The sequence below is a fragment of the Aegilops tauschii genome, chromosome 6 (genome assembly GCF_002575655.3).
Source record: "Aegilops tauschii subsp. strangulata cultivar AL8/78 chromosome 6, Aet v6.0, whole genome shotgun sequence".
NCBI lineage: Eukaryota > Viridiplantae > Streptophyta > Magnoliopsida > Poales > Poaceae > Aegilops > Aegilops tauschii.
In genome coordinates, this window is record NC_053040.3 from 451,317,002 (window position 1) to 451,328,364 (window position 11,363).

Here is an 11,363-nt window from a genome sequence, read left to right on the forward strand (position 1 = left end):
GCAGCCCAAAACCACGTCCAACACTTGCCAAAACTTCGTCGCTCGTTTTCTCTGTGTTTCGCACACTCGACATTGTGTGGGAATTTTGACTGTGCATGGTATGAAGATGTGCTATGCATGAATGTTGATTAGCATGATGTTAACTGGCTGGTAATTCCATTTTCGACCATGAATAAAACTTCCAACATGATGTTAACCCTGTTTGAAAAGGCCGTGTTAATATAAATGCTCTGCCTCTGAAAGTTGCAGTTTCTTATCTAAAACTGAACTTGCAGTTTCTTATCTGAAACTGAAACTTGCAGTTTCTTCTCTGAGAATCACATTGTGTGCACTTTTATACTGCTATGAAACTACATTTTTTTAAGTGCTAAAAATAGATTTCTAGAATTCATAAAATACTTCATATGCTCAATACTGCAAATCTAAAATTCAAAAGACATTCATATTTGAAAGTACTCTCAAAATACACAACACAAAACACAATTCACAACCTGCAAATACTGACAACCCTAAGCTCCTCCTGACAATTCACAACCTGCCCGACTATTGGGCTGGGGGGGCAGCCCCCTCCTATTCCTCGGGGGCAGACAACCGCCCCATGAGACGATGTGAACGGCGAGGGAGACGATGGCGGGGAAGCGTCGTCGGGCCAACTGCTTTTCTTCTCTTGTAGTTGGGTTCGGTCAATGAAGACTCCACCGGCTCACTCTGGCAGGACACCCTCACAAACGGCACCCTATAGATGCTCGATCCTTCAATCTCTGGTGGATGCTCCATCTGGGATCGATACTCCCACCACCGCTCCCTCACGATGGGATTCGGTGAATCTGTTTGCTCCATGGCCCAGAGGAGCAGCTCTTTGTACTCCGGCGCGACTCCCTCCGGGAGTATTGCCGCCTTTTCGCTCTGTTGCAGATATTTGGCCATGGATGTCGTGGTCGCCGCTAGTTGGTCCTTGTTGTCAAACCAAGACTGTATCTCCAACATCCTAGCTAGCTTCACAGGGTCGCCGTCTGCGATCCTCACGTATCGGTTGTACTCCTCCATCGATCTACTTCTCCACAACACCTTTACTCGCCGGCGGTGGTTTTTGAATGGAAGAGGAGAGGAGCAGCACTGATTTTGGATTAGAACGGGAGAGGAGCGATGCTGGTTTTGGACTGGAACAGGAGAGGAGGGGTGGTGGTTTTGAAATGGAAGAGGAGAGGAGCGGCGCTGCATTTAGATTGGAACAGGAGAGGAGCGGCGGTGGTTTAAGAGGAGAAGAGCGGAAGAGCGGCGCTGGTCTTGGAAGTATTTTTTTGTTGTTTTGCATATTTTGGGTCAAAGTTTGACCACGTACTGTACTTGACAAGCAAAATGTGAATGCATGTCACCAAAAATTGTATCATTTGGTTCGTATCTGAACGTACTTTCAAATTATATTATTTTTGCAACGTATAACATATATTTTATGTGCGAAAATCATGGTCAATTATGACCCAGAATAAAAGGGAGACTAGTTAATGTGGGGTCGCTTTCTTAATTGAAGGGTAAATTGATTTTGATTTTGATCCAGTCACAGCGCGCCGGCCCTCTCGTCCAATCCTAAATCGCCGCCGCACGCTCCTCTTCCTCTTCTCCATTGCAAAACCACCTCCTCTCCTCTCCATCATCTCCATTCCAAAACCACCGTCTCGCCTCTCCCTCTTCTGATCTTCTCCATTGCAAAACCACCTCCTCTCCTCTCCATCATCTCCATTCCAAAACCACCGTCTCGCCTCTCCCTCTTCTGATCTTCTCCATTGCAAAACCACCTCCTCTCCTCTTCATCATCTCCATTCCAAAACCACCATCTCGCCTCTACCTCTTCTCTATTGCAAGACCACCGTCTCTCCTCCCATCTTCCAAAGCTAGCACCGGACCACTCAGAAGGACATCTATGGAGAGGATGCAGCAGCGAATCAGGCAGATCGCCGGCGGCGACCAGGCAAAGTTAGCCAGGTTGAAGGAGATCCTTAGTTGGTTTGACAATGAGTGGGAGATTTCGAGGACGGTGCGGGCCATGTGGCAATGTATGCGAAAGAGCGAGACGGCGGAGATGAGGGCGGCGATGTACATGTACTCCTCGGCGGCAGTCACGCCGCAGTCCTCCGAGTTCATCGAGTATCTCCTCTGGGCGATGGAGCAGACAAATTCGCCCGAGGCGACAGTCAGGCGGAGGTGGTGGGCGTACAGGTCGAAGGTCGAGCACCCAGAGGATAACGAATCGATCGAGTATGGTGTGTCGTTCGTGAGGGTGCAGAGCCAGCCGGAGCCACAGGAGTATTCGTTCTCCCACCGCAAGAGGAGGCCGGATGGCGCGACGTCGCTTCCCCGCCGTTCTCCATGGTTCCCTCGATGCTCGCCTCATTTCAACGGCGGCGGTAGGGTTTAAGGTAAGCTTCGCACTAAGCTAATCTTCCACCTGCTCATGCTTACAATCAGTGTGACAGCTAATGAAAATCATGCTTACAATCAGTCTCCGAGTACTACGCCAATCACCCTAAAATAGCTCTGGACCTTTGGGTCAAAGTTGTGACACAGTGTACAAATAAAGAAAAATAGATTGGTGCTTCTTTCAAAAAAGAGTACTCCCTAGAAAACTGCCAATATAAGCTACTAGTATTTGGTTAGATGATTTCCTGCCGAGAAAGATCCGTCCACAAAGAGCGCCACACATCCCACTGGTGGTGGTGGATGCCAATGCGTGCATGCAGCATGGTTGGTGTCGGTAATTTTTTACTTGGCACACCTCGCACTCTGCATATATGCCGGTTCCATACGTACATTTGTGCAGTTCCACCAAAATGCAGCTGAATAACCCTGTTTGCACAAATAATGAAAAAGCGTGATTACATTATAGTGGCACTAGTTGATGAAACACACAAAATAAATAGAAGAAAATATTGCGATAGTATCATAGTATGCCATGCTGCGTGGGCGAGATGGGCCCTACGACGCCTCATACGGCACATCGTCCCAAGTCTCCCAGATACACCTTCTGCCAGTGATGAACATCAGTGTACAGCGGTAGTACAAGGAGGTGCCTTGAGACATTAAAATCTCTATTTTTGTACAGATCAACTAAAATTAAGCACCCAGTTTGCAGAAACGCTTAAACATTAACAACGGGACTAGTTGATGAAACATACATTAACAAAGAGAAGCACTTTGTTTATCTACATTGGAAATGAAATGATAGAGATGACACTCACCCTATTTTAACTGTATTATTACTTCATTTTATCAGTGACACTAGGGTCGAGCAGGTGGCAAACGAGGTGTACCGTGCGTCGCAAGGATGGAGGCCAGGGGTGCTTAGACTGGGATGCTGAAGCTGGCTCTTTCAGTCACCAACATGGATGATTCAATTCATGGGACCTTTTGGTGTAGTTCACCTAAAATGAAGCAATGTCCCGTGAGCTAGCAGCTTCTTCTTCAATTTTTTTAAGAAAAGGGCTCCGGCCCCGGTTCCATTTCCATCAGAAAATGAAACCCACAGAGCTTCTTCTTCATTAGTTGCAATAAAATTGAGCAACATCAAGGTTGGTTGTGAAGCTCCTGGAATGCTCAACTATAATTTGGATATTATTTGTGCAGTTCAACTAAGATCGAGCGTGAAATGTATATCTCTGTTTGCACAAAAAGGTGGAAAGGAGGGTGACTAACAAGTGATGAAACATGCATCAAATGAAAAGAAGCATGTTCCTTATCTGAATGGCAATCCTACAAGGACAGTAGCAATTTATAAAGCACTGGCATTGCTAGATATTAGTGTGGGCATTAGGATTAACTATGACAACCGTTAAATACGACATTATTTTGGGCACAGGAGAGTAGGCGGACCAGGACAGTTGCATTTCTAACGAAAAGAACCAACTTATCTTAATGGGAAATTTTAGCAAGACATGTAAAGAAGTGCCATTGATTCATATTACTGGAGGCATTACATTGAAAACAACATTGGTTTAACGTGTCCTTACTTTTAACAGTGCGACTGCTACATTTTACCAGTGGCATTACAGAAGAGTGGCTCGGGGCAACAAACATCAGAACAGGATATCTGGGTTGGTCCCATTTTTGTTTGGTATAGCCACCTTATACTGTGTGAGGCTAGCAAATCTAGTGCTGGACTTACTCTGTTGACTTGTCCCCTAGTCCCCACTTTCTTTCCTTTTTCAACCAATAGATCGGGTTTATATTGAGTTTGTACTGCGTTTCCCTTTATTTCCCTATTAGACCTAGAGACCAGTTGGATAGCCAGTCTCTGCTACTTTTCGCCCCCATTATTTCCTCTTTCGACCAAGTCCTAGATTCAGGTAACAAATCCTCCCCCACCCCCACCCCCTTTCTTCCTTGTTTGAACCAGGTAGTACTAGATTCGAGTGCTTGAACTAGTTTTACCTCTTAAACGTAAAAAAATTAGGTGGTTTCCGAACAGCCGATCGATCCTATCTACGAGGGGGCCTGGGAAATAGTAAAAGATACAAATGCAGCAACGTCAGGAGCTCGGGAAGTAGAGCAAGGCCGGTTTCGAAGGAAGTTATACCTGATGGTCGCCAGGATGTCGCTAGGTGGGCGGCGGGAGGCCGGATCTGCCCACACTACGGCAGCGAGGAAGAAGGGGTCGGAGGCCCACTACTAGGAAAAGGGCTATAGATAATATGGACACTAATGGCGCACCACACACTACTATATACTAATGGCGCACCATGTGTTGGTGCGCCATTAGTGTCCAAATACTAATGGCGCACCGCATCCACGGTGCGCCACTAGTAAATTTTTTTTTCAAAATTACTAATGGCGCACCAGGGGATAGTGCGCCATTACTAGTTGAACTAGTAATGGCGCACCACTCCCACGGTGCGCCATTAGTAAGTTTGTTCCAAATTTTTTTCAAATTGTTTTTTTTGAAAAACTACTAATGGCGCACCGTGGGTGTGGTGCGCCATTACTAGTTCACTAGTAATGGCGCACCACTCCCACGGTGCGCCATTAGTAACTTGGCCCATTCCACCGAATGCACCCCGTGGGCCCGAGGCGTCGGGTGTTAAGTTTTAGGGTTTCCTCCTTGTCCTGTCTTTGGCTCTCTGTCGCCTCCCAATCCCCTCCCCTCCCACTCCGGCGGCGGCACACCCTAGCCTAGCGCGGAGGTGGCCCGCCTCTATGCCGAGGCGCAGCAGCACGTCCTCGCCGGCCGCTGGCTCGACATGGCCGCCTTCATGCTCGCCTCCGCCGACCTCGTCCTCCTCGCCCCACGCCTGTCCAACAAAGGCACCTCCCCCCTCCCCCTCCCCTCTTCTCCCCCATCCCTATCGATTTATTGTTCAATTCCGCCTTGCTTACCCCGCGTCGCTCGCCATTAGCAGCCGCAGATCTCGAGTGCTCCCTCACCGTCATCTGCAACCTCGTCACCAAGGCCGGATCCGAGGACGAGGCGCTGGAGATCGCCAGGCTCATCTGCGCCAAGCTCACCCAGCAGCCGGGCGAGAAGCCCATGCTGCGCATCAAAGTGTAAGCCGCCGCGGCGACCCTCGCACCGTCCGTGCCTCCCTGTATCGGATTGTTGTATAAGGTTCCTGATGATGCCAATGTGTGGACGCCTGGAGCCTGTTCAGCCTGTACAACCTGCTGTCGGGCCTCTCCGGCAAGGCCTTGGTCTACAGGAAGGCGCTCGAGCTCGCTGCCGCTGGGAAGGCCGCCGACTGCGTCGTGCCCACCTTCAAGAACATCGACGCCTTTGTCGCCTACTGGGGCATCGGCAAGCCGGAGCAGAGGGACCTGTTCCTTGCCGTCACCAGGATTCTTAAAGACTAGAAGGGGTGCGGCACGCATTGCCCTTTGCTTCCAAGTTCCTTGCATTTTTTAACCTACATGGCAAGATTGTATACTGATGCAACCCATTCTTGTTATAATGATCGTCAGCATGACCAAGGCGTACTTTAAGTTTCTGAACAAGTACCTGGCTACATTCGATGGTTCGTCTGATGAGGCCGACGCAATTGGTGCAGCGAAGGAAGAAGCTGCTGCAGCAATCATTGTGTTTGTCAAGTCATCTGACCTCTATCAGGTACTTTTATCCTCCGGCTCACATCTCCGTCTTAGGTCTTGTGTTTGTGTGGAAAAATCTCGTGAGAGCCATAATGCTTATGATTTTGATTCTCTGGGCGATGTATCGCTTTCTCCATACCAGAACATGATATAACATGCCATTCTCCAATCATATCACCAAATGTGAATTTAGTTTAGCAATCAAATATCACTATATTAGATACTCCTCTGTAAAGAAATATAAGATCGATCATAGATCACCAAAGTAAATTCTTAGTCTGGTATCCTTTCCTTTTTGGTTAATACTTAGTCTGGTATGTAATTTCAGCCGGCATACTGCGAGGGCCTTCGGGATGCCACAATGGCAGAGTCTACGTTCAAAGCTTGGAGTGTGGAGGGTAAGCCTCTACCTCGCCTTGAACTGCAGCAGCTAATTTTCAGCTGCAAACTAGTTCAGTAGGAACATGCATAGCATTCCAATTTCTTGATGAATGTCAGATGCAACTCCTACAGTGACCTTGAGAACTCATAGGTGCTTACCGAGCAACTAATACAGTTTCCTCTTAAAATTCTGCTACAGGGAAACATTGCAAATGCTATCAACACGATCCAAGCTAGCAAGGTGACCGAAGATGGCGGGCAGGGGATGCAAGGATTGATGATCCGCTGATCGGAGGAAGTCCCTAAATTGAGATTATAGCCTGAGAGATTAGACGAGCAATCCTTTTGTATTAGGTATCTTGTAATCCGAAATACTTCTACCCCGTGACCATGCTTGGCTAGATCCTGGTTGCAATGGCATGCTAAGCAATCTCATGTTGCATGAATTTTGTAGACAAAAGCCATGCTTGAAGTCAGTAGTTACTTGTTACAGAATTGCGATTGTTCATACTGGATGCCTGTTTTATCATGATGATTGTTGTTTTCCAAGGTTTGGCTTTGGGGTTATTGAGAATTTGTGTCATGTTCTTTTTTATCTAGCAGCTGGTGTTTTACCTAGATGTCATGTGCTGAAATCTAAATGCTAGTTTAGGACCTGAAAAAATATTTGAAAAAAAATTGTTACTAATGGCGCACTTCTATGTGGTGCGCCATTACTAAGTCAGATAGTAATGGCGCACCGTGGGCTATACTAATGGCGCACTGCTTGGTGCGCCATTAGTATCTGGTATACTAATGGCGCACCTGTGGTGCGCCATTAGTATTAATTACTAGTGGCATGGTACTAGTGGCGCACCAGTAGTGCGCCATTAGTAGGCAAAACTGGTGTGCCACTAGTAGGCCTTTTTCTAGTAGTGGCCCTATCTCGCCAGCGGTGCTTGGGAGAGAACGGCAAGGCATGCTGATCGGGACGCGCCCAGCAGTGGGTAAGAGCCGTCGCCGAGGACGACCGCGTGAACGTTGCACCTTCTCACCTTCCCCGGCGGAGAGGATCCGGCTGGATCTATGACCAGAAGTGAGCAGAAAGAGAGAGAGAGAGAGAGTGTGTGGCCACCGCTGTCGTGTTTAGATCTGGAGAGGCCGAGACAGTGTTAAGAGAGCAACACTAGCAAACAAGCGCGGAGGCTCCTGCCTATATAATGGAGTAGTACTAGTTTTCTTTTGTCTGCCGGAGCCGGCTTGACCTCGTCAATGGCCCTGTTTGGATACTCTAACACAGTTAGAGTTAGAGTTATTTTCTAACCCACTCTAACCCAAATAAGCACCTCCCCACCGGGATAGTTGGGTTAGATGGAACTAACCTACTCTAACCCTCCCTGTTTGGATACTTTTGGGTTATTTGAGCCCCCAACTAACCCAAACTAGCTCTAACCCCATGATCCAAACAGGGCCAATGACTGTCGAGAAGTCTTCATGCACGTGGCCCGGAGGTGCAGTTGTCGTCATTTTGATCTGAAGCGCCGGACTATAACATATAACACGAAAAAAATGCCACATGACAAGAAATCATGACCTCACTGCCCAAAGGACACAACATGAATCCCGACGGACAAACTAGATGAGGAACAAAGCTCAAATTAAAGATAAACTCGTAGAAAAGGGGTCTGTCGATAGATGTCCTAATTAACATAGCCAGCTTGACCTAGATGGCAGCCGAGTAGTCACTGTTCGTGCATGTGCCCCCAGTGACTAGCCCAACTCAGTTGTCGCTGTTTAACCATCGCAGTGATCCAAAGCACATGACACCTAATTTTACGAGATGACAAGAAACCTTTTTTAGATTTCTCACCACAACTACAGCCATGTACAACACACCCTGCACGATATGTAGACGATAGCCAATCCAGGCGTGTTTGCTGGAGTCTGGTCACATGCATGGACGAACTGATCTTCCGTGTCTTGCAGGGATCGTCCAGGCACCAACGTAGTACAACACTTCTCTAGTACTATCGCTCGTCTCCCTCTTCTATTAAGTCACCCGACTTGCGGGGCCGGGGAGTGTGCCTATGGTCGGTTCTCAATTTCCGTCCCACATGTGTGTGCAAATGCAATATGACGCGCGTTCCATTCAGAGAGCAGCGTGCCAGACCGACCGACCATCTGGGGTGCGACGCGAACGCGACGGGCGTGCTGTATACTCCATACATGGGTACTGCCGTTTTCTAGACGCTCTGCTCCATGGCGCGGGCGCAATCCATGGATACAAAATTAGTATACTGTATACTATTTAAAAGTCGAGGGCGGGGCTTTTCCTGCGCGGTAGGCGGCGGGGCAGTTCCGCCTAGTCGGTTCGACAGAGACGCGAGAAGACGAGGGAGTAGGCTGCTGCAAACGTAGGGTTGTGTGATTTGACAGCGAGCTACTACTGGACAGGTGGGTCCCTGTGATTTGACTTTCCATTATCATTTTAACTGCGGCGCTACAACCGGCGTGAGTCTCCTGATTCCTGACCACCTCCATACAGGTGCCTCTCCCAATGCTCTACCATGTAGTAGAGGCTGGCTCTTGCATGAGAGCCCACTTCTCCACTTTTTCCTTTCCTCTCTTTCCTCCACATATGCAAAAATGCCATGTAAAGCGCACTATTGTACTTACTTGCTCCTATAGGTGCTTAAGCTTGCCACATAGGCATAAAGTCTGATGTGGCAAGTTAATGAAGAAGACAGAGACTAGTTTGGTGACCTAAGGAAGAAACGGTGCTAAGCGCGTGTACCTAGGTGAAAAGACAATTTTGAGTCTATAGCTAATTAAATGAAGCAAACTTAGCAACACCATTTCATTGGAAGAGGTCACTCCTTGGCAAATGCAATAAATACTAGTACTCCCTATGTCCCATAATATAAGAACGTTTTTGGCACTACACTAGTGTCAAAAACGTTCTTATATTATGGGACGGAGGGAGTACGAAGAAAGAGATAGAGAGAAGTAAAAAATTTAAATACACTTATAGCCAACCTTATAGCCAAAACCTTGTTGTAGTATGAGTGACTAAGTGATGACTATGTATGACATGCCAACATCAGATAGCCTAACGCACCGTGTTAAATCACCAAGGGCGCGACCGCACGAGCGACGAGACGGTCGTGGTAGGCGCGGCCACGATACGGGCTGCTGGCAGCCCTTGGATCTGAGATCAAACGGTCGCATGCTAAGTTGCTGAAAATTTGCAGAATAACCCTCCAGGATAGGATATTCACCCATAGGTCTAGAATCACGCCATGCAACCGTTCGATCTCAGATCCAAGGGCTCTCGGAAGCCCGTATCATGGGAGAATGGAAAGCCACTACCCTTCCGTTCGCACGCTGGCAGTTCCCTCCTACTCGTCCCTGCACGTCCTTCAATACTACGGCGGTTCGCTCCTAGTCGTCCCGTCCATTCACATTACGGCAGTTCCACTAATCCTAACCCTCCTCCCAAATCCATGGCGTCCCAAATCTCCCCGATCGGCGGTGAGTACAAGGTTAGAACCATCACCGGCGATGAGTTCGACGTCATCTACACCCGTTCTTCCGCGACGCTGAAAGGATGCATTTCTCGCTTCAGACGCATGTTCGAAGACTTAGATGATGAGTGGGTCTCTGGGCTAGATGTTGAGTACACCACAGTCCTGGGACGAGAGAAGGATCTAAAGGACGAAGAGAGGAAGAAGCCCGTCGTGATCCAGGTTTGCGTGCATGACTTATGCTTGGTCTACCACATATGCCATGTCGATGTTGAGTGCCAGGATTTTAAGGACATCCTCGAGAGCAACCTAGTCAAGTTCGTTACTGTAGACTTTGGTAACGACAAAGAAGTCCTACGTCGGATAGGCCTCGTTATAGGCAACCCCTTCGACCTCCAGAAGAATCAGCTGGTGCCCTCTCGTCAGCCTTCAATGTTGACCCTGGCAGGAGCCATGGTTCAGCCTTCGTACCGTAAACTGGAGAAACCTCATTACACGTTTCATCGGCATGCATGGCAGCGAAATGTACTAGATATAGACCACATCCACTACGCTGCAATGGATGGCTACCTTTGTTTCAATATCTACAAGGGTTGGATGAAGAGCAACAACCAAGTGTGCGGTTCAAGCAAAGAAGTATCGGCCAAGAGGAATAGGGACAAGGACGAAGTCGAGGACGTGGACGAGGACTCCGAGTAAGGTGGCAGTGTTGTTGCTCATGGTGGTTCTAAACTTCTAATGCAGTGTCTACTGGATTAGTTGCATAGTTTAATTTCAGGTGTGCTTAGTTTAATTTGAGGGGTGTGTTGTGCTGAGCCCCCAGCAGAACTATGTTATGTTTCTTCTCGTTACTTTAACTCTTCAGTATGTACATACTACTAGTATTTGTTTAACAGAATTTAGCACCCCAATTAAGCACGTACTAGCATTTTTAATAGTACTATATGCATAATTTGGCGACAAGCGCTCTCTATATGTACCACCTTTTTTTAATTTCAATTTTTGCTCCATGGCGCAATCCATCGATAGTACTACTGTACAAAAGTATACATTTTTTAAAAGGCTAGAGTACTGTTTATCACATATATAGCCAGTTAAATTCTCAACCTAGAACGACGTGCATGCCATGTAGTAAACCGATACGGAGGAAGTATAGTAAAAATGAGGTGATTTTACCGAGCGATCGGCGGGGGAGCATGGCCTGTCATGCGGTCCCACGTGTCATGATGTACCAAGGCGATGTGCTTCGTCCGTCTGGGAAGGTGCGGCATTGTGATTTGACGTCTCATTGCTCATTACTACTACTAGGCCGGTAGGAGTGGGGTGTGTTGATACGTCTCCAACGTATCTATAATTTTTGATTGCTCCACGCTATATTATCTACTGTTTTGGACCATATTGGGCTTT

The 11,363-nt window shown here is 47.7% G+C and overlaps 1 long non-coding RNA gene across 1 annotated transcript; it reads left to right on the top strand.

The window, feature by feature from the left end:
* Nucleotides 1-5,391: 5,391 nt before the first annotated feature.
* Nucleotides 5,392-6,925, top strand: LOC109770673 (uncharacterized). Its single transcript, XR_012186889.1, has 4 exons — nt 5,392-5,843; nt 5,947-6,091; nt 6,401-6,470; nt 6,653-6,925. It is a non-coding gene; the product is annotated as an uncharacterized lncRNA (long non-coding RNA).
* Nucleotides 6,926-11,363: the final 4,438 nt, after the last annotated feature.